Below are 24838 nucleotides of genomic sequence, written 5' to 3' on the forward strand. Positions count from 1 at the left end.
GAGGCTGAAGGCCTGTTGGTAAAGAGGTGGGAGCAAATCCCCTTCATGGGCGTGCCATCAAATCATTCACATATGGCCCCACACTTAACAGGACCTCATGCTCGGTTTAACATTCTGCTGTCACCATCTTGAAATTCTTAATAATTTTCTAACATGGGATTCCACATTACCATTTTGCACTGGGCTCTAAAACTGAAGAAAAGGACACCAAGAGAGAAAAAGGAAAGAGGCACAAGAAAAGTTCTTCCATCTGAATGGTTTAGCATAAGATCCTGTGGCAGGCAGGGCACAGTGGCTCATGCCTGTAATCCCAGTACTTTTGGAGGCCGAGCCAGGAAGTCACTTGAGATCAGGAGTTCAAGACCAGTCTGGCCAACTTTGTGAAACCCCATCTCTACTAAAAATAAAAAACAAAAAATTAGCCAGTAATTATGGTGCATGCTTGGGAGGCTGAGGCAGGAGAATCCCTTGAACCTGGGAGGCAGAGGTTACAGTGAGCTGAGATCGCACCACTGCACTCCAGCCTGGGTGACAGAGAGAGACCCTGTTTCAAAAAAAAAAAAAAAAAAAAAACCCAAAACAAACAAACAAACAAAAAACCCCGTGGTCAAAGCCAGGAAGCTTGCAGGATGACCAGGAGAACAGAGACAGCAGAGAAACCTCAGGGTGAGCACCAACCAAGGGTTTATGTGTCTTATAATGAGAGACGGGCTTCTGAGATGTCAGAATGTGGGGGCTTTGGGAATCTCTCCCTTGCCATTCTCACCACAGATTTTGCAGCCTCCTTTCCTGCCCTTCAGTAAGACCATCTGTTTCTTGTCACTGATGGCTCAGGCTTTTCTTTGAAGCTGAAGACTAAGAGTTGGATGTCTTTTGCTAATGTCACATCACTGACCTTCATAATATTCCAGGAGGTAGCCAGGCAATAAGGTTGATCATAGCTGTGCTGCACACAAAGAGACAATTGCAGCAGAGATGCTAGAGGTCATACAGTACATCTATCATAAAGCTGAACTTTTTTTTGGTAATAATCAGTGGTTACGCCCTGCTGGGAAACAGCCTCAGTCATTAATATCATATCTAAGAACCTGTAAAATACCCTCCTGGTTGACACACTATGGTTAGGCATGTCCCCTATCCCTTTCATGATTTGAAACAAAAGATGACAATCTGCTTTATCTAATGCATTTCCTCCGTGAATTCATCATTAGCATTGTCATCTTCCTTTCCAGATAAGAGTTCTTCACGTACAACTAGTCAAACATTTATGTCCTTACATGTATTTTTTTTTCTTCAGTACAAACGGGAATGCACATTGATTGAACACTTTGTTCTTCATCTATAACTAAAATAAGGCTGAAAAATGACAAGCATTGCATGAAGGAAAGTCCCCTCTTTGACATTTTTATGAATATCTTTATAAACATTTCATATATTTGGCTCTGTGCTAGACTTAAAGCAAATCCAAAGATAATCTTTGTCCTGGGGCAAGTAATCTTATATCTAGAACACGTGGAAGAACACACACAAATGCTTCCTCACTGTTCAAGGGGGCCGCAGAATGCGGATGCAGAATGCCCATGGGTTGAGTTGCAGATATTTATTATGCTATGAACATAATACATTAAAGAACAGAGGAGCTTTTAATTTTAATACAAAGAAGCAGAATGGAGACAGGGGTTTTGCTAATCCTCAAATGAAACAACAGAACTTTCCCAGAGTGACGTATCAACACGGCCCCTACCATTTGTTGTTTATATGCTGTTCTGGGCTGTGTCCTTTGCAGTTAATCTCTCATTTAGTCGCCATGAGACATTGCACATTGCCAGCATTGCATAAATATTTGTTTAATGATGACGGATATGAATGTAAATCTTCTGCTCCCAAATAGAAATTTCACTGGGGCTCTTTTAGTCATATAGAAATTATTTAACGAAAGGTTTTTAGTCCTGTGGGAATCATAAAGTAAAAATAAGAATGAAGAAAGTCTCTTTTTTTTTTTTTTTGAGACAGGGTCTTGATCTGTCACCCACACTGGAGTGCAGTGGTGCCGTCTCAGCTCACTGCAGCCTTGACCTCCTGGGCTCAAGTGATCCTCTCACCTCACCTCTGAATACCTGGGACTACAGGCACATGCCTGACTGATTTTTGTATTTTTTGTAGAGACGAAATTTAGCCATGTTGTCCAGGCTGGTCTCGAACCCCTGGGCTCGAGTGATCAGCCCACCTTGGCCTCCCAAAGTGCTGGGGTTATAGGCATGAGCCACGGTGCCTGGCCAGAAGCTTCCTTTTAACACCCTTCTCCAGTGATCTTCTCTTCTCTATTTCTTGTCCCCAAAGATCCTCTCCTTAGGATGGAGAGCAAGAAAGAGGCAGCAAGAAAGTGTTGGTCTCCTTGCTCTGGTTGGAGCTGGTTCTTCGTTGTCCCAAGAGGTAACCGGAAACATGGAAGCTCTGAGGCTGTTTCATTTGTCCTCTCCCACTCAATAAGATGGTCTCTTAGTCTCAGCTTGAACAGTACAGGAAAAGGATCTCAGCATTTCCTGGAATAGCCTATTCGACTTTTGAAACAAAAATGTTAAGAAAGTTATTTCACATGTTGAATTAAATATTTGTCTCTTTTTAATTCCTAACTGCTGGCTTTGAACTTCTGGAGGGCTTTCTAGCCCCTTTCTCTCTCCAGCCCTTACCATTGACCTGGAAGAGAGCCATCTTTGTAGAACAAGGGAAAGCTGGAAAGGGTCCAGGTTATGCACAAACTGGGAAGTTGAGATGTTGTACTGTTCATAAACATGATGCTTAGAACAAAAAGAATAATAGGGGCTGGGCACAGTGGCTCATGCCTGTAATCTCAGCACTTTGGGAGGCCAAGGCAGGCAGATCACCTGAGGTCAGGAGTTCGAGACTAGCCTGGCCAACATGGCGAAACCCAGTCTCTATGAAAAATACACAAATTAGCTTGATGTGGTGGTGCGTGCCTGTAACCTCAGCTACTCCGGTGGCTGAGGCAGGAGAATCGCTTCAATCCTGGAGGTGGAGGTTGCAGTGAGCCGAGATCATGGCATTGCACTCTAGCCTGGGTGACAGAGTGAGACTCTGTCTCCAAAAAAAAAAAAAAGAAAAGAAAAAGAAAAAAGAATAATAGGAACAGATCCTAGGGGAGGTTGGCAGCTTTGGGTTTGGACATGTAAGTAATCCCAGTTACAAATCACAAATTAGAAAATTCCAGTAGGCAATCTGAAGTCAAGAAGGAAGTGGTAAGAACTAGGAATAAATGAAATCATTCATGATGAGTGCACACTTTAAGAGAAAGATGAGATCATTATAGCCCAAAGCAGTTATGTTAATGAGGTTACAAACAAGTTAACAGCATTATGACTCTAATATTAGTTTTATAGTAAGATAGTGAACAATAATATGCCAGTAAACCAATCAGAAAGAATAAAAATAGTAGAATTTACATGAATGATTAATGAAGAAATAAGATAAGAATATTAAGTGGGAGGAAAAGAGTGTTACCGGCAATCGGGCTGAACCTGAGACTTAGCCACATGTAGCTGTGGTGGACTACAGGAATTCACACCTAGTAATTGATCATTTTTTGTCAAATGAATCCCTAATTATTGCATCAACTTTATGAGGTGATGGAAATTAACATCCCCATATTTCACAGATGTTAATAATTTGCCTAAAGAGAGTGAGCAAGCCAATAAGTTTGAATTTCTTTGACCCTAGCCCTTTGCTGCTTCCCCAAGATATCGCACTATTTCCCTGGATTGGAAGACAGAGCTTTCTGGGCCAGCCAGGGTGGCTCATACCTGTAATACCATCTCTTTGGGAGGCCAAGGCAGGTAGATGACCTGAGGCCAGGAGTTCAAGACCAGCTTAGCCAACATAGTGAAATCCTGTCTTTACTAAAAATACAAAAAATTAGTTGGGCATGGTGTCTCGTGCCTGTAGTCCCAGCTACTCAGGAGGCTAGGACAAGAGAAAAGCTTAAATTCGGGAGGCAGAGGTTGCAGGGAGCCGAGATCATGCCACTGCACTCCAGCCTGGGTGACAGAACAAGACTCTATCTCAAAATTAAAAAAAAAAATTAAAATAAAAGACAGAGCTCTCTGGAAGGGTGTCAGTTGATGGGATTTAGGAACTTTCTGCTAATTTTTAATAATATTAGCCCAATTGCCTGACCTGTTATGACTAATTGGAAGACTGGATAGATGGATGAAAGGATGGATGGATGGAATAGAATCACGAACAAGGAGGCCTTCAATAGTCAAAGAATGAAAGTATGGATCTAACCATCATTACCTGCCACTCGGATCACCCTTGGGCCTAGCCCACAAGAACTTAAGTTTGGGTCCTAGGGAGAGGGGCTCCAAACAGAATCTGAAGGACAGTTCTCTAAGATGATGAGCATGGCACCGGGTCTCCTCGTATAAATGGTGTTGGCACTCAGCATGGGGAGAGGTATTCTCTTCACTTCATCAAAGTCCAGACTGTGGCAGCGCTGGCTTTGAGGGCCCTGCATGCAAATGCTTCAGGTTTTCAGAGACTTTGGCTCAGTGAGTCACCTTCAGTTCTGCAGAGCACTGATGAGGAATAACTCAGATGAACATTAATGGCAGATGGTAGTAGTATCTTGGAAGCTGACTTCATAGAGAATTGCAAAATGTACATGTTGCTTCTTGTTTTTTTTTTTTTTTTTTTTTGGAGATAGACTCTTGCTCTGTTGCCAGGCTGGAGTGCAGTGGCGCAATCTCAGCTCACTGAAACCTCCACCTCCTGGGTTCAAGCAATTCTTCTGCCTCAGCCTCCCGAGTAGCTGGGACTACAGGTTTGCGCCATCACACCCAGCTAATTTTTGTATTTTTAGTAGAGACAGGGTTTCACCATGTTGGTCAGGATGGTCTCAATCTCTTGACCTCGTGATCCACCCACCTATGTGTTACTTCTAAAATACACAAAGAAAACTTAACGTCACTTTTTTTTTTTTTTTTTGAAATGAGATCTCACTGTGTTGCCAAACTGGTCTCAAACTCCTGGACTCTAGCAATCCTCCTGCCTCAGCCTCCCGAGTAGCTGGGATTACAGGCATGTGCCACCAGGCCCAGCTTTAATGTCAATTTCTATAACTGATTTGGACTAATCCTCATTTTTGGTAGCAACTATCAGGAAAAATTGTGAGAGACTTTGAGCAAAAAAGGTTACTATCCTGTATAGTACACCCTTCTTAGTGAACTGTCCCCTTATTGCCTTTGAGCTATTTTAAAACTCTGTAAGTTGTAGAATACTGAGAGTAATGCAGATGGATCTTGCCAATGTGTTTGATGGAGATGAGTTAATAATTGCCTTGTGGATATTGGCCAATTTTTAAAATTCATTTCAATCTTCTGGATGGCCTGTGTGTGTGTGTGTGTGTGTGTGTGTGTAAATTCTCCTTTGAACTGGTTTTACTAGCTTCCTTATAACTTGAAATAAAATCTTTAACAGATGAGAGTCATAGTTTTGACCCTTAAAAATACATCCTTCAACACAAGAGAAAACTAACTTTAAGCTTGACAATATGTGACCTCACCATTTCATCAGGCCTCACCTATTTCAAATAATGACTTGGTCTTTTTTGTTTCCTGCTGCACCTCCCGCTGCACCTTTCCAAGGGAGCATCTTGATGTGAGGAGGATGAGGTTCATGTGACTTGTTGTGGTGGAGGAGACAAGACCTGAGAATCACGTGGTGCCTGTGTAGTCATTTGGTCATTATTCTAGAACCACTGCCTGACAGGAGACTGTGGGCCTGGGAAGTACACTACGTCTTCTTTTTCACCCCGAGTCTCGGTGCCCCTCAGTATGGTACATGCAAACTGCTAGTTACAGTGCATGGTCTGTGTAGACCATGGGAAACCTGGAATGCTGCCTCACATGCAGCTATCTAGCCACTGCCCTCCACCAATGAGGGTCTGTGGCTCCTTCTCCATGCTGATGTGGCTGCATCCCAGAGGCGCTGTTAGGCCCAGAATGCTCTTGGTCTTTCCTATACCCATATGGACATTTCTGTCATTAAATTGATAGCTTATAAGTCTGAACCTTCTGCCCAATCTTTTTCTTTTTTTTCCTTCCCATCATCCACCAAGACCAGATTGGCAGGTGTCCCACTTTCACTTCCAATCTTAGGGATCCTTCTACAGTATACCTGGTGCCCTTCTGAAGTGTCATGCACTCTCTCTCTTCTTTCTCTTTGGACTATGATGGCACAATGGCTCTTGGGGAACACCATATATGGAGAAAGGACATGGAAAGTCCATTGATGTAATGGCTTCAAGACATTTTCACTATTATATAGAGTATTGGAGGTCTTGAAAGTAGAAATCCTCACAGAGAGTCAGAGCCAGTGAAAGAGAGAGAAATTGTAGAAACCAGAAAATTGTGGAGAAGGCTGTTTAAACATGGACAGCTAAGACAATTCCTGGGACACTCCTTGTGAGTTTGAATAGTGCAAAATCTTTAGGAATGCATCTTTTGCATTAAAGGCAATCATTTTCAATGATCATCAAGAAAATCTATTTATTCGGACATTTTATACTTCTAAAAACCCATATTGGCCCCTAAGGATAAATGCATTTTAGCAAATTTACTCCAAAACCACATGCTTACTAGTAAGTTTAAGAAATTTGTCAAAAACAAACATTAGGTCACTATTTGGTGGAATGCAATTTCTACTTCTCCTCATAAAAAAGGAACATTTTACCATTTCAGTCTTCTTGAACTTTTTCTGTTGCTCCAAATACCAGAAAATAATGATTACATGGATGCTCCAAAGACAAATAATATTCTAAAAATGTATGAATGAATAACTTTATTTTCATAAAGTTTAGAGTCTTCAGATGAAGTATGAATTCCAATGCATCATGCTGGAAGGCTCTTGAGTATCTGGAAACAGTCTTTTCCTTTTTCTCTCAAAGGAGGTAGGCATCGTGTCTCCCTGATAGGAGCTATTGACTTTGAGCAGTAACTATAACAATACTTCTTTAGACAATTCTGATAACATGTACAGGTTAAGCAACTGCTTATAGAATTTCCTGGTAAAAACTAGTGATGAAAATTGTGTTGTATAATTGAAACAGTAAATGACTCTTTAATGTAGCATCATCAGTACTGACCCACACATAATTTCCTGTCAAGTAGGTGACATTATAAAATAAACTTTTACACACACACACACACACACACACACACACTTAGTTGTCCTGGAAATAAATGTTTGGTATGTTCTTCATGTAGAATGTATGTGTTGGACTCATTCTCAAAGGAAGTCATTGGCTAATGAGTCTTACCTATAGTGGTAAAGAAAGAGATGGGAATACTAGTTCCTCACTAGCTTATGCTGCACCAACACCAGTTCAGATTTCTCCATATGAAAATATTAATTCTAAAATCTTTCTTGTTTGAAGTCATGGAATATCTGTTATCATCTAACATGTATGAGGATTCATTCTGAGCCAAACACTAGGAATATAAAGATGGGAAAGAGGGAGTCTCTGTGTTCCAGGAGAATGCATTCAGGTTAGATAATGGCTTACTCTACTGGAATTTAGATCATTGCATACTTCAGTTCCTTGACCCCAGGTCTCTACTACATCAAGCGCAAAACAATCTCAGCCCTGGGGAGGCTCATACATGTCTGCCTTTTGGAAGCTATGGTGGGATTGTCCGTGTTTTGTGCTCATGATAAATTGCTTTCTTTTTGAGACACATCCTAAATTATGTTGAAGTCTCAGTCTTTATAGCTCACTGCCATGTGTGGCAGAGATGGCTGCCTCTAGTTGTTGGCTCCTTGTAAAGTGATTTGTTTATAAATCAAAATTAAAAATTCAAGAAACACTAAATTTGAACTCATATGAAAACTCTAAAAATCGGTGTCCTTATTATCAAAAACATTAAGTTTGCTTAAAGTTTATCTTCATCACACCATGGATCTATGGTGATTATAGGTACAACAGTGTGGGGGATGGTGACAGTGATACGTCATTTGGCTGCTGGTGAACTGATGCCAAGGACTGGATATTTGTGTCTCACCCCCTTGTTTAATTAATATATTGAAGCCCTAATCACCAATGTGGTGGTTTGGCCTTTGGGAAGTAATTAGCTCATGAAGGTGGAGCCCTCATGACCACATGAATGTGATTCATGACTTTATAAGAAGAGACTAAGAGAAACTTTCTCTCAGTCAGATGAGGGTACAGCAAGAAGGCAGCAATCTGCAAGACAGCCCTCTTCAGGGACCAAATTAGCATCTTGATATTGAACTTCCCAGAACAACTCTGGAGGCTGGGAAGTCCAAGATCAAGATGCCAGATAATTGTTGTTGTTGTTTAAGCTGCCCAGTCTGTAGTATCCTGTTATAGCAGCTGTAACTGTCGAAGACAGTGGGGCTTTCAGCAATCTCTCATGAGACCAGTGCCCACTGGGGTTCAGTGTGCCTCCTCAGAGAGCCTCATGTTGAATCCACAGGGGGGTAGAAATGAAGAGGTGAGGTAAACCCTGGATCTCTACATCTGTTACTGACCATATGAGATGTAGTTCAGAACTAGTGTTGTTTTAGTCAACTAGTCAACCCAGAAAAAGGTGAACATAGTGATGACAGCTCTGTCATGCCCTAATTTGCATATAAGGAGCACAAATTACAATCTGAAAAGGGACTAAAGATGTTTCCTTGAAGATTTTTGGTGTTATGATGGGGAGCCTTCTGGCCTAGTAGATTGTAAGCCAGTTTGTCATAGTATCAGCTAGCATTTATTGGGTGTTTACCATATGCCAGGCTCTGTGCTGAGGACTTTACATGCATTAGGCCATCTAATCCTCATAACAACCTTCTGGGGGAGGTATTATTATCATCATTTTTACACATGAGACCACTGAGGTACAAATAATTTGCTTGTCCAAGGTGCAGAGTTAAGGGTAGTGCCAATATTAGAACGCCAACAGTCTGTGCTCTTAATCACCATCCCACATCCCTTCATTAAGTGAAGCCAATTATGTAATGCACACAGCAGTACCATGTTATAGGCACTACCACAGCCCCATTTTTACATGGCAGGAAATATGAGTAAAATAAGGGACTGTCACTAGCCTCAGTGGGGGTTGAGGGGTACATTGCAGAGTTTGAACACAGGCGTATCAGACTCCAGAACCTTCTTCCTTCTCATTAGCACAACACAGTGGCTCTGTTTCTCATTCTGAGATGTCCTTAGGAACTTGGAAATATTGGCCATCCTGATCGTAAAACTATTGCCTTCCTACTCCCTGCTTAGAAAGTTGATAACGTGTTTGGGATCAGATGCTCTCCATTGCCACTCCCTACACTGTTCTCTCTACACAACCCTGTATTCACTTGTTTTTGTGTTTCCATTCTTCCTTTTAGCTCTTGGCTTATTAAGTCTCATACTGTGGGCACCTACCAGGGCCTGGCACAGAGCTTGCACTGAGTACATGATTGGTGACCTAGGAAGTTATTATACAATGGATTATGTGTTATCCCCCAGGTAGCTTTGCATCAACAGTGGTCATGAATGCAATAGAGGAGAGACTAAGGTGAGACTTCCAGGCAAAACTGTAGCTCCTGGGGGCATCTGTGATCCTTCCCTACAGTACAGAATACTTCTGGAGAAGAACAGAAAGCCTCACCATAGGAATGCAGGGCTAGTGTGCTTGTGCAAACAGAAGGGGTCTAATAGGTGCTTGAGGTTCCCCAAGATGATGCTGGTAAAGCAGGTCACTAGGGCAGAGCTGTTGGCTGCCTTCTTCTGCCCTCTGTTTCCCCCAATCCTAGTTCTTTTAAAGAAAAATCATAGGATAAGAAGCCAAGAGGGGAAAGCCTATCCTATTCACCACGTATTAGCTATGTGAGTTTAGAAGTCACTTTGCCTCCCTAGGCGATCATTTTGTGACCTGTAAAGTAGGAATTATAATAATATATGGCCTGACTACTGCTTAGGTTTTGTAGATCAAAGAAGATTGTAAAAATGAAAGTCCTTTGTGAACCAAAGCACGCTGCTGGTCTAAGCTATTATCTTCATCTGCACACTGGGTCTTCCTGGGGTGATTGATGTCTATGGATCTCTTTGATATGTCTCAGGAAATTCCTGGCAGACCTGACACTCAGGTGTCATTTACTTGTCTCCAGGCTTTAAGACATGCTGGGAGATTCTCCTTATAAAATTCTCTCTCTGGGGCTTCCATTTTTTCAGCATCTGTAAAATGAATATATAATGTGTCTTACAGCCAGTAAGTAAAAACCACATCCCTTTATCTTTGTTCTGAGAGGGAGGTCAAATTACAGGTTCTGTGAGAAAGGAACATCTTGGTTCCTCTTCTTGCTGAGACTAAGTCTTAGATTGCTAAATCATTACCAGAGATGCATGCTGGGGCTAACAAAGGGGTCACCCCAGCAGCTTCTGTGTGAAGGCAAACAAATCCATTGTAGTTTAGTGATTTCTGAGTAGAATAGCAGTTCCTTTGCAATAGCAAAGGAAGAAGAGTCATGAGAAGAAAGGGCCAAGATATACCAAAGAGGGCTGGAGAAATTGCAGGAAGCAAGAAAGACAGCAAGGGGAACATTGATGGAACAAGGAAGGAATTTTGGTGGTGACTCAGGCCTTTCCAGTCTGGGGCCCCAAGAGCATTAAGTGGTTGAGAAGCAAGGTCAGCTGCTTGGGTCCTGATCTTCCCACTCCTCATTCCCATGAGTAAGGACTTCCCTCTCACTGACTTTTCTTCCTTCAGATTTCATGTTTTCAGTGACGCAAAAAGAATAGTTGTTTTGTTTGCAATAGCCAATGAGGTGAGAGGCAAATACAGGGACAACCTTTTCTCTACCCTCCTAGGTTCGGTGACTGGGGCCTGCAAATTAAACTGACAAAAGACAGATTAATAGAAGAAGAGGTTTATTTCACATGAGCACAGGGGCTTTACAGAAAATAAGTGAAAAACCTAAAAAAATGGTTAGGCCTTGAGGCTTATATCTTATTTTAACAAAGGGTGATACATCCTAGAAAAATAACTAGACAAAGGAAAATGAGTTTGAGCTTCCGAGGGAAGGAAATTATGGGAAGGTAAATATTTGGGGGAAACTAATGATAGATAAGGACAATTTTATAAGGCTTGTTATGCAGACTCGAGTAGGTGCACCTCCAGTGACAAGAGTTGTCTCTTTGGTCATTAAGAGTAATTTTCCTTTTTGTGGTATAGCAGAAGAGGACACCTTTAAAATGGAAATTTCTGTTTCCTTTGCAAAGGAAAATGTATGGCCTGCTTTAAAAAAAATAAAATAAAAAGTCTTCTTCATAAGTAAAGGCACGCTTGCTTCAATTCAAGTCTCGGTATCTTCCCTGGACTATACAGGATGATGCAGGGCACAGGGTGGACTCATGCTGTGTCTCCCTAGTTTTGGGTTCTATGTGTAAAAAGGTGGTGAGAAGGATGCTAATCTAGCCAGAAAATGCAAGCCTCGCAAGCTATCTGCTTGAAACGCTCTGTTATCTGCCCTAGTCCTCAGAACCCTGTGATTAAACTGTGCTTGGTCTGCTAGCCCTTCTTAGACCTGGAGTTGGAATGAAGTGTTGCATCCTAAAGAGAGTCTAAAAACCTAAAAGAAAAAAAAAATCACAGGATCCTTTGGAATTATCAGAGGATTTAGGGACCTCTAACCTAACCACTCCTCTCTCCCTCCACAAAAGGAGACTGAGTTTCAGGGACAAGACTATCATGTAAGGTTGAGCAGATTGTCTACTGCCCAATTCTAGGGGAGATCAGTTGCACTGTTGTCATTAGAGACTTTTTTCTCCCACTGAATGTGATAAAATGTCTTGAGCAATGTACATATTTTCCTAGTGTGTATGAGGTCCCTGTATGGACTAGCAAGTGTGTTACTCTGAGGGGGTCAGAGAGAGGTACACTGACTTGTTCAAGAAATAAAAAGAAGAGAAAATTTTTCACCCACTTCCATTCTCCTTAGTAGGGTAAAGTCATTCCAACTACAGCACATTTATGGAGCATTGTTTATATAGGTACAGTTATCACTCCTTTAGAAAAAACTTTCTAAAGGATTCACAGTCGGTAAGTGACAGATCTAGAATTTGAACCCAGGTGGTCTGGCTCTGGTACCCACAGTTTTAATCACCTCAATTATCCAAGACTGTACCTTCATTTTAGAAACAACATTATTAGTCTAGAGAAATTTCTGGTGGAATAAGTTGAGGAATAGTAGACAATCAGCTATGACTTCTGCCTTACTCTATGGTGTCCAGCAAAGACAGTAAAATGAGGAGGTGTCTCACAGTCGAGTCCTTTATCCCCATCCTCTTATTGTTAGCTCCACACTTGGACTTGATTTTCATGTCCTGTGTCTCATAGGTATGGCCAGAGCATCAGGGAATATAGGTGGTTTTTCCATTATATTGAGTTTGCTTATAATAAGGGATATAATAATAAGTTACATTTGAAGAATTGTTTACAATTTTAAAAGTACTTTCACATTTATTTCCTCATTTGAGCTTCACAACAACTTAGGTAAGGAAAATACAATTATCCTATTATTATTATTATTATTATTATTTTGAGACAGAGTCTCACTCTGTCACCCAGGCTGGAGTGCAATGGCACAATATCAGCTCACTGCAACCTCCACCTCCTGGGTTCAAGCAATTCTCCTGCTTCAGCCTCCCAAGTAGCTGGGACTATAGGTGCATGCCACCATACCCAGCTAATTTTTGCATTTTTAGTAGAGATGGGGTTTTGCCAGGCTGGTCTCGAATTCCTGACCTCAGGTGATCCGCCTGTCTTGGCCTACCAAAGTGCTGGGATTATAGGCATGGGTCACTGCGCCTGACCCTATCCTATTATTATTTTACAAATAGAAAACTGAAGTTCAGGGAATTTCCAAAGGGAGAGAGGTATAGATTGTTCTCAACCCGAGTGTCTTGATTCTTAATTTTATGTTCTTTATACTATATTCTGTATGGATGTCTGTACAGATGTGTGCATGTGTGTTCAACTATATAAATATTTTAAATCTTATTTTCATCTAAAAATATTATTTTAAAATGCACTTTAGACACAGTGTGGATTTCCATGTGAGCTTCTGTCATGTTTTCTGGGGAAAAATGGGTCCAATCTGTGGGGATTTATTGGTGACACAGCTTTGGGAAGACTTGGTCTTCTTGCTTCCAGGACTCTCTGGGAAATGAATTTTCCCACCCTGTTTCTTTATTTTATGTGCTTATATGATCAGTTCCCAAAACTTTAAGACTCATTATTTTCCGCCCTTGGTGGGACCTTTGTGAAATTTCCCCATTAAGGAATTTCAAGTTAGTCACTACCCTTTGCTTTAACTTTGGAGATTTCTTATATACCATCTCAGCTTCACAAAAAGAAATTCCCACAGAGGAAGCCCACGGTTGGACGGAAGACAAACACCTGCAATGCCAATTCACTCAAGTGACTAAGTCCATCAAGGTGTGTTTAAATGTAATCTTTGAACAGGAACTTGAAATTCTTTGTAGACTTCCAAATCTCTGTGCTATTTCTGGACATCCCCTCCAATTTTCTATAGTTATTTTCCTTAAGGTGCTGGATACAACATTAAAAAGCATCGATCTGTTTAAGAAAAGCAAATTTTACAGCCTTCCCAGTTAGAATCGTTTGGATCATTAACCAATCTCTTTTCTAATTTCCCTCAATTTTATAGAATACTCCTATCTACTTTTTGACTCATATCCATCAACACATCACTGAAAAAACACAAAAAATTCCAGGAGCCATGTAATCCTCTAGTAACTTCACTTATTCTCAAAGGCTTAATGGGATTGGGGCTCATTGATAGTCTAGTGGAAGGCATCCAAAGAAGCTCTCAAAGCATTCAGGAAATGTTATTTTAGTGACTCAAAAACCATACTAGTTTAGCTTTCTTCAAGTGTTTCAAGTTTGAAATGATTTATACTTGATCTACTCATCATAAAATAACATACTTCTTCTCTGACACATGATGCCTCTTCGTGATCCAAGATAAATTACTTAAGCTACCTCCCTCTAATTTCCTAAGTTGCAAAAAACACAGGGCCAGGCATGTGGGACTGATTACCTGTTAAGGAAAGTGACTGAGTTCTTATTTATAACATATCCTGAACATCAAAACTATATATACATAGCATAATTAGTAATACTCCATAGTGCTTGCCAGAACCTATAGAATGAATGACCATGAATGAATCAATGGCCTGGGCATTATATTCAGTAGACTAGATCTCAGAAAGGAAAGAGGAGCAGCATAAAATACGGCCTTTGTCCAATATTTTGACCACAGAGCAAATTGAAAGAGAACCAGAGGAAACATCTCCTTCAGTGGTGGAAGTGGTTTCTGCAGACACAAGATAACCAAAAGTATGGCATGCTGGGGAGATGAAAGACATTTTAAAGGTCTCTGAGACTGGATCAATGACCACTTTCTTGGAGAGCCTCACCTCATGCAATGCATGCAAATCCTGTGTAGTGGGGTCATCTATCTGCTCAGGCATGCAGAAATCTTTCAGGAGAAGGATGGGAGATTTTTAGAGGAAAAGAAGTACCAGTGGCCAGGAAAGGAATTACCTTAAGAAGGTAATATGTTGATGGAAGGAGCAGATGCCCTGGAGTAAAGCTGTTTTCCAGAAGTTTCCTGTCCTGGTGTCCAACTGGATAATGATGAGCAATCCTTGAACTCCATCATGTGCCTCATGGAATAGAGTGTATTGTAAAAACGCATCTCAGCAAACGTCTCTCTTCAAAAAGTAGCTTTAAAACCTAGGACACATTTAGCCTATTCAGGGAAAAGAAACAAAACAAAGCATTCTATAGCAGCCCTATCACCAGTTGCTAAAGGAACCCAAATCCACCAGCACAAGACACAAGAGTCATTATGAGGCAAATAGCAGTTAACCTGTGAGCTCTGAAGTCCTGCAGAGGCTGTGTGTGTGCAGTTGCCGTGGGCTGTGGATGACCCAGGGTGTTGACTGCCTGTTCATTACTCACCCTGTCATCCTAACTCTCATCAGTAATGGAATAAGTAGGTGGGTGCACTCATCTAAGTTTGCCTTTTGCAAGAGTCCAATTTTGTCCTCGTCTTCTAGAGTGGAAATGAGAAATATTCTCTATTCCACTGGGGATCACTGGAACTCAGACACACACACACACACAGAGCAAGTGAAGGAAGACTTCAAGTAAAGTATGTTATAGATGCATTAGGTTTCCAGGAGATTTTGTGTGGAAAAGAATATTTACTACCACATCCTTTGTTTAAAGTCTAATTTAGTAATCTTATGAATTTATTTTAAAATTGTTTTAAAAACAGACTTCCTCTAAAAATTCACATACTTCTTGTCTAAATAATAAATCAAAAACATAATTCCCTAAATATGCATACATCAATTATAAATATAAAAACATTTAAATAGAAAATTAAATCACAAATCAAGTATATCAGAGTTTCTTAGGCATTGTCTGTAGGAAGCTGATTTGTAGCCACTGAAAGATGCCAGATCCTAATCCCTATGATCTGTACATTTTACCTAATGAGAAAAAAGGGTCTTTGCTGATGTGATTAAGGATCTGGACTTGGGGAGATTACCCTGGATTATCTGAGTGGACCTTAATTCCAATTCCAAGTGTCCTTATAGGAGGAGACAGAGGGAGATTAGATGGACACACAGAAGATGAGGAGGCCACATGACCACAGAGGCAGAGATCAGAGGGTTGAGGCCACAAGTCAAGGAATGCCATTGTCACTAGAAAGGAACGAATTCTTTCCCAAAGCTTTTGGAGGCAGCTTAGCCTTGATTTCAGACTCTCCTTCTCCAGAACTATGAGAGAATAAATTTCTGTTGTCTTAAGCTACCAAGTTTGTGGTAATTGTTATAGCAGACACAGGAAACTCTCTAATACCTTAAGCAGCAGGCAAAACAACATAAAACATCACTATGGTTACAAAACTGTTTAAATACCTGCACATCATTTCTGGTTAAAAAAGTGAGATGGTGGCTCAAGTCTGTAATCCCAGCACTTTGGGAGGCTGAGGCAGGAGGATCACTGGGACCCAGGAGTTCAGGACCAGCCTGAGCAACATAGTGAGACCCCATTTGTACAAAAAAAATTTTTTTTAATATGATGGATTTGACTTTGTTTCTTAATCTTCTTCTTTAGGTTGGAGTGCAGTGGCATGATCATGGCTCAGTGCAGCCTGGACCTCCCAAGCTCAAGGGATCCTCCCGCCTCAGCCTCCTGAGTAGCTGGGACCACAGACACATGCCACCATACCTGACTAACTTTTAAATTTTTCTGCAGAAGGGGTCTCACCATGTTGCCCAGGCTGATCTCAAACCCCTGGGCTCGAACAATCTACCTGCCTGGGTCTCCCAAAGTGCTGGAATTACAGGTGTGAGCCATTGTGCTTGGCCTGTTTCTTAATCATATTTTCTATTTTCCTAGGTTTTAATAAATCTCCTTCCTAAGATTTTAGTAATTGTACCATCCCATGTATAAAATAGCTTCCAATCAGGTTGTAAGGTTGCACGTTCTGCATTTGTTGACCAGTTAACTCAGTCGGGCCCTGAGGTCTGGTTGCCCAGGTTAAGGTGACGCAAACGTGAGCTGCTAGTCATAGGCTGAGGTCCTTCTGTGATCATCTTCTCTGGTTTTCTCATAGGATTTTTATCTGCCTTTCCTATTGACTTTATGTTTTTGAGATTAGGTGTCTTTACGTTGGTTTGAGCTATAACTATACCACAGTGACACATTCTGTAGGATAATTGTAGTTGCTGAGACTTCATTATAATTTGTAGAAAAATCTAGAGGATTCTGTTTCTTAGCTGGGCAATTAGCTCTCTAATTAATTTTCTCAAAATGGCCCTGCTGGGATTGCTTTTGTACTGGTTATTGCACAGGTGGCCCCTTTGCGCTCAGTTCTTTCAACCTAATCATCCCGCTAGAATGTGCTCATCCACAGTTTTGTTCTCATGTTCCTGACTACACAGATTTTTAAAATGTATATAAGCTCTTTTCCTATAAGCCACTGAAAATTTAAGGATAGTCTATGCATGGGCCACAAGCAAGAGTGGGGTCATTGAGTCTGTCGCTTGAGGCCTTTCTTCTCACTCCGCAGCTTTAGTGTGTTGGCTGTTTGCATTTATTGCTTCGTGGATTAAAAATGATTGTTGCAGCCTCAAGCTTCATGCAGGTAGAAGGATAGAAATGGGCAGCTCTCCGCATATCTACCCTTCAATCAGGAAAGCAAATGCTCTCCCAAAATGCCCTCTCACAATGAAGCCAACTTCCACATACCTCTCATTGGCCAGAAATACATTACGTGACCTCTTGGCTTCAAAAGAGACTGAAAAATGCTTAGAATTTCTAATCTCCATCAGAATAGGGGAGGCAAAGGAGAAGGGCCAGGAAAGTGTGATTGGTGAGCCCAGCTCCCGGGACCTCGTGACTTTTCTCTGTATGTCTGCTGTATACTTCCCTCTCTACAGGCTTCTTTCTTCTGCATCACCAGTTATAGGACCAAAAATGTCCAACTTAGCCTAGGGAACCCCCAGTCCAGAAGCCTATTTCTCAGATGGTGATCCATGGCCTTCCTGTTTTAGATTCACCAGGGATACGAGTCGAAATACTGATTCCTGGGCTCTAAACCTGCTATACCAGACACATTTTGAAGAGCAAAGATTTTGAAGATCAAAGATCTTTCAGCTCCAATCCTGAAGATACAGTGGTGGAGCATGGAATCTCATAAGTGTCTTGGGTATGCTAAGCTTTGAGAGTTGACGAACCAGAGCCCCTGTGTCCGAATTCCAAATTCCCTGGAAAGGGCTGCTGATTGGCCTGCTTGGGTCCAGTGTGTAGAACACCCTCAGTCTATTCAACTGATGGTGTTGTTGGAAGGCGGTGGGCTCAGACCTCATGGCCATTGCCCTCTAATCAGGGATTTTTGGAGTAGGCAAATCTGCTAACTTTTCTACTACAGTGCTTACAATTCCCAAGGCAGGTAATTTTATACTTCACGGCTGCACCCTGAGGATCCCAACTGTCTGTCTCTCCCAGTGTTTCTGCTTATGCAACTCAGCCATTGCCCTGATCCAGGGTCTTGCCCTCCTCTCTTCTGGTTGGGCCCAACCCAGCCATCCCTGTCCATTCCTGGCTTCACTCATTTCCCTCAACTTTGCAATGCTCTGGGGCTTTTGAGTGGTGCACCACAGTGTAGCACATGAAGCAAGTTCAAAATTTATAGTCACAGTCCGATGTGAAAAAACATAACATTTAAAATTTTTCTGTAATTGGACTCGGCTCAGCTCCAGTTGTAGACTCCATTTTTACTAATAGTCTAAAGCTTTTAATTTTTCTATTTTAAGACAACTCTACTTCTGGTCTGGGCACAGTGGCTCATGCCTATATTCCCAGCACTTTGGGAGGTCAAGGCAGGAGGACAGCTTGAACTCAGGAGTTTGAGACCAGCCTGGGCAACATGGAGAGACCCTGTCTCTACAAAAAATACAAAAATTAGTTGGGCCTGGTGGCTCACGCCTGTTGTCTCAGCTACTTGGGAGGCTGAGGCAGGAGGATCACTTGAACCCAGGAGGCAGAGGTTGCAGTGAGCCGAGATCACACCACTGCACTCCAGCCTGTGGGACAGAGGGAGTCTGCCTGGTTCAAAACAACAACAACAAAAACAACAACAACAACAACAACACAAAACAAAAAAGCAGATAACTCTACTTCTGGTTTAAAATGTTGCCTCTTTTAGTAAGGATTCTGTGAAATTCAGAGTTCTCACTTCCTTCTTTCCAAGAGTGACCTTATGATCCAGGGAGCTTAGAAGTAAACTGGGTTCTCATATAGCCCTCTGCCATTGATGACCACTGTGTTGTCATGCTCTGGTCCTTGAGGAATTGTGGCTGGCACCCAAAAGGGGTCTCCATCCTGCCTGGTCTTTGACATGGTGGGCTGGTAGCTGCTGCTGCTGACCCTAGTCCCTGCCTCACTTTGATCAACAGTGAAGTCCATGTGTCTGTGTCCTCCTGCTCTTCTCCCACACTCCCTGTGACCCACCCACTCCTACAGCTCTTCTATTCCTCTCCTTGAGGACTGAAGACTCTCTGTTGCCTATCTTTAGTATTCTGTGATGTACATGGCTCTGCAAGGCTGTGCCAAGGCCTGGTCTGCCTCACCACCTCTCTCACCTCTCTCAATGAGAGCCGTGTTATTCAAATGCCATTCAAAATAAATGTTTTTCTACAAAACTCTGTTAGAAACTGAATGCTTGTGTCTCCCAAAATTTATATGTTGAAACCCTACCTTGTAATGTGATAGTATTAGGAGGTGGAGTCTTTGGGAGGGGAGTAGGATTAGATGAGGTCATGAGAATGGAGCCCTTATAAATGGGATTCATGTTCTTAGAATAATCTTAAGATAGCTTTCTTCTTCTCCCCACCATGTGAGGACGCCATTAGAAGGCACTCCCTATGAGCCAGGTAGTGGGCCTTTACTAGACACCAAATCTGCTGGCACTTTGATTTTGGACTTCCCAACCTCTAGAACTATGAGAAATACATGTTTGTTGTTTTAGCCACCAGTCATGGTATCTCATATAGTACCTGAGGTGATTAAGACACTGGCTATCTTCTTGGGATCTGCCATAGAAAGTACTATTAAGTAAGGACTTCTGGGTGTCTTTACCACACTCCACCTAGGGTTTGACCACAGGAGGGAACAGATTTTGTCACTAGCTATCTTGTTCTTATTAAGCACTCTATTTTATTCTCTCTAAATTTCCTCTTCTTGTTCACTGGGAAATACTCCTTGCCATAGTGGGTAGGAAGGCAGATATATAAACTGGCACTCTTCACTGCTCTGTAGAGGTTACTGCTCCATGTCCAATCCACAAAACTTGAATTATAAATCGTATAATCCAGTCTTATTAATCTCAGCTTTTAGAATTCCGTGGAATCAATTTAGTTCACAGAACAAAGACAGGTTCTCACAAAAAAACTACCCTTTGGCTTTCAGATTATAGTTTCTACTCTGCATTTAAGTCACATTTTTAATGGACTTCTTTGTTTTAGGCTGATCTGCCCTACCCTAAAAGAAGTACATGTAGAAAGTACCACTGATGCCTGAAAAACCTGGAAAAAGAAAAGGTAAAAGCCACCAAGAACATGTAGTGTAATATAAAACACTTTCCTCACCCCATTCACCCACTCAATTATATTGTCTTGTGGATATTTTACTGTGTTAATTTTGCCTCTTGTAATAGATTAGAAGCTCCCTGATGGCAGGGCTCATGCATCCTGCATCTCTCCTCAACCCCCCAAAACTCAACAAGTGTCCTTTCCACAGTTTATTCAGTGCCACATTTTTTTTGCATTTTTTTCCGTGGGTGATTTTTCTATTTAAAATGGACCCTGAGCATAGTGCTAAAGTACTGTCTAGTGATCCTAAGCTCAAAAAGGCTGTGATGTGCCTAACAGAAAATATCTGTGTTAGAGAAGCTTAGTTCAGGCATGAGTTATAGCATAGTTTGCCATGAGTTCAATATTAATGAGTGAAAAATACATTAAATAAGGTGACTTTAAATAGAAACACACATGAAACAAGATTATATATATACATATAGGAATTAATTGACAGAAATGTTGTGACCAGAGGCTCACAAGAACCTAACCCTGTATATCTCCTGGGAGCAATGGCTCAGTATTTGCTAATGCAGTGCTCAAAGAGACTGTAGAGAATGTGACTACTACAGATAATAAGGATCAGCTGTATGTGTTTGCAGAGCATAACTCTTCCTTTAGGAGGCCTGAGGTGGGAATTTAAATGAACATCAAAAGTCTGAATTTAGGATCCAGTGGCTTTCCCCAACTTGGGTCCTATTTGGCTAAAATCCCTCGTGTGGCCTCCTATTGCTCTTAGTGTGAGAGGCGGTTTCTTCAGCCTGGCCTTCAGGACCCTGCCTGCCCTGACTCCCACCTGCCTGGGCCGTCTCTGCTGCCGCCATGCCCTCCTTCCCTCCACTCCAGCCACGCTGGCCTCACTCACCAAGGTCATTCCCTCCTGGGATTTTTGTATTTGCCTTCTACCTGGACTCTTCCCCCTGAGGCTCTTCTTGCGACTGGCTCCTTCTTGTCATTTAAGTCACAGCCCAAATGTCACCTCTTCAGAAGTCTTCCTGATGCCTCTGTCTAAAGTGGCTGCCCCCACTTCTCTCTAGGGGAGCACGCTCTTTCTTTCTTGAGACACTCTTTGCTTTTCATTTCTACCCAACAGAATGTGAATTCACTCAAAAGGGGCTCCTGTCTGTCTTGTTCCTGTCTGTTTCCCTAACACCTAGACCGGTTCCTGGTTCCTAGTAGGTGTTGAGTGAAAATGTCTGTTAAATGAACGAGCGATGGATGACTCTTGGGAGCTAGGTTAAATTCCAGTAAACTTCCAAGTCTTCAGAATTATGCTAAGCAGCTTTGAGTCTCTTCAGCTGAATGGGAAAGGCAATGTACATAATGACAGCCTGATTTTCACATCATCAAAAGAAGATTAAATTATAGCTAACAGTGAGCTGATGTTATTGATTTCAGTTCTTTATGGATGCATGGATACCATCAAAATGGTAGATAAATTGAGAAAGGCACATAATTAAATGGAGCATGGCTCTGTGTTCTGTTACTGTATTCAATGTTAGGTACCATCAGTGTAGAATGTGAATAAAGCAGCTACTGCTTTTTCAGTGTCATCCTCATCCCAGACACTGGGCTTAGTGTGATATACATATACACGGTCATGTACAATCCTTCCAACCTTTCTCCACCCATGAGAACTCACCTTCATTCTTCATACAGGCCACAGAATAGTCTTTCTGAAGATTACATTTCATCATATCACTCTCCTGCTTAAAACCCTCCCATCATTTCCCATCGTAATTAAAATAAAATCTAAGCTTAATTAGGGCCCTCAAGGGCTTACTTGAATTGACTCCACCAACACCTAGGACCTAACCTGTACCCTCCTCTGCCACTCATAACATGTCACTTATAACACTTCTCTCATGTCCCTCATTGGCTTTTCTTTGTCTCTGGAAATGCTAAATTTGTTCCGGTCCCAAGGCCTTTGCTCTTTGCCACTCCCTCTGGCTGGAATGCTTGTTCATAAGATCTTAACCCATACTGACTTCCTTTCCATCAATCAGCACTCAGACAAAATGTCATCTCCTAAGAGAGGCCTTCTGAGGAGGCAGTTGGAGAAGTCCAACTGCTTAGCTAGAGGAACTAGCCCTTGACCCAAGATACTCTCTACCCTATTACTCTTGTATTTTTTCAGTAGAATATCACTTTCAGATCTCTCTCCTCTCCCTCCTTTCCTTCTTTCCTCCTCCCACCCTTTCTTCTTTCACCACTTACTTGTTGGCTATTTGCTCCCATCACAGCATAAACCTCATTAAGACAAAGATTTCTTTCATTCATTACTCTACTTTTGGCATCTAGAATAGTGCCAGAATTATTATAGGGGCTTGATTAATAAATACTATTTAATGAGTGCCTCCTGTGTGCCAGGCACTGTAGTAGATTCATTAGATGCCTATTGCTATTTCTCCCAACAGACTTTCCAAGCTTTGGGTATGAATAAGTTGAACCACAGAGAGGTCATGTGACATAGCTAGTGAATGGGAAGCTGAGTTGAATTCAGAAGGTTTACCTGATTTTAAAATCCACGCATTTTTCTGTGATTCAACCTGCTTCACTTTGCTTGATTTTCAGACTCCACATTTGTGGTTAAGCATCCTTGTGTTTGTCTTTCACATTTGACTTTTGCCAAGTGATTGCTTTCATACAGCTATTGGTATCAGGTGTCTTCTGCTGTCAACATAAACCTATTTTATAATCTTTAAGATTATTTTGCTTTATAACTACAGCATTTTAACTGAATACAGTAAAATTGATGTTAATTAGTGCTATTAAAATGAATTTTCTCTGAGATGTTAGTACATATAGACAGACAAGAGTATTTAGTAGTTTCAGCTTCCTCAGTCAATTTCTTTGTGACTTGCTCTGTGACAGTAATTATACCCACTGGTATATTTCCTTCCTCTTTTCTCCACTTAGGTTTTCATTTTCTATTTCAATTTATATAGAATATCAACTTATAGACCTCAGATCCTTTTTGAAAGTGGGTGTGGGTAATGGGGGGGTGGTTGGAAGTATAAGCCAGAAATGAATTTTGTATTTGGAACTGCTGTAGCCACGAGTGATGTCCTCCTTAACATCTTAAAGACAATCATGGGAGTGAGGGAAGAGCTTGTGGTGAATCAGGAGAAGATGGGGAGAACATAGGGTTGACTGGATTGAGGGCAGGTATTCCTGACTAGGGCCTCATGTACTAGCTGTATTTTTATATCTCTACTTGATGGGGCAAATCTGAACACTGGTGAGAATTACCCTGGAGCAGTGGGGAATAGTGTAGACTCCACCAACAGACCTCTTCCCTCCATATACCTTGACCTCAGACACCCACGAACTCCCCAGCATCTTCCCAACCTCTCCATCCCTGCCTGGGGTGTGTGGATGACACCCAGAAGCCCAGGCTCCCGGCTGTCTGAAGGTGCCTGAATTAGCTGTTGTATCTCTTAGGGGAGAGGTCACCTGAGAATACAGAACAGAGGGACCATGGAAGAACTAAGACTTACCCACCAAGGCATGGAATGAAACTAGGAGGGCATACCAAGGGCTGCCCAGGAGCCCCCTCCTCCCGCTTCCTTATCCTACAGCTGACCCAGTCCCTTCTCCTTTCTTCTTCCTTTTTTATCCTCAGCTTCTTGGCACCAGTTCACACATTCCTTTCCTTGGTCGCCCTGAAGATCCTGTGCACTCCCCGTGCCCTCCCCACCCTGTTCACCCATCAGCCTGTCCTGCCTCTTCCAGGTTTCCTATGGCTCTGGGGCCTGGCATCTCCGGCCCTGCCTCTTACCAGCAGTGTGGGAAAGGGGATGAGCTGGCTTATCTGCACTCTGTCACGGAAGTCCACTCTTCTATTTAAACCACACCACTCCTATCCCCTCCATTAGACTTGAAGAAAATCAGAAAGTAGTTCTCTACCATCAACAACACTCCCTTCTCCCACCAAATGCCTGCGGACTGCTAATGTGACTCTTTAGTGCTTGTAGCCCAAGCAATTTAATTTCATGCATAAGGTACTTGCAATGGATACCATGCAAAACAAAACAGAAGTGTGAGCAGTTCCCTGCCTCTTCTTTATGGTTTCAAAGAAATCTCAACCCCTTAAAATTTACCTATACTTGATTGGTTCTCAGTCTATGCTAATAGAAAGTCTACACTATCCAAAACTTCCAAACAATTATGCTCAGAAAGGTTTTTCTTTTTTCCCACAGGCAGTTAGATAAATACTCAACAAAAATATTTAACTACTTTCGGCTGGGCGTGGTGGCGCACGCCTGTAGTCCCAGCACTTTGGGAGGCTGAGGTGGGCAGATCATGAGGTTGGGAGATCGAGACCATCCTGACTAACATGGTGAAACCCCGTCTCTACTAAAAATACAAAAAAATTTAGCCGGACATGGTGGCGGGCACCTGTAGTCCCAGCTAATCGGGAGGCTGAGGCAGGAGAATGGCGTGAACCCGGGAGGTTGAGCTTGCAGTGAGTCGAGATGGCATCACTGCACTCTAGCCTGGGCAACAGAGCGAGACTCCATCTCAAAAACAAAAACAAAAAACATTTAACTACTTTTGTCTGTATCTATTAAAGGTAAAGGTCAA

The 24838-nt window shown here is 41.9% G+C and overlaps 1 long non-coding RNA gene across 1 annotated transcript in view; it reads left to right on the forward strand.

The window, feature by feature from the left end:
• The window catches only part of LOC100999301, a 51537-nt gene that overhangs the window by 2825 nt on the left and 23874 nt on the right, over window positions 1–24838 (forward strand). Inside the window, exon 2 of the long non-coding RNA XR_001902119.3 lies at window positions 20144–20218. This is a non-coding gene — a long non-coding RNA (uncharacterized LOC100999301). The remainder of the gene's footprint in view (window positions 1–20143; window positions 20219–24838) is intronic.

Source organism: Papio anubis, chromosome 6 (assembly GCF_008728515.1).
Source record: "Papio anubis isolate 15944 chromosome 6, Panubis1.0, whole genome shotgun sequence".
Taxonomy (NCBI): domain Eukaryota; kingdom Metazoa; phylum Chordata; class Mammalia; order Primates; family Cercopithecidae; genus Papio; species Papio anubis.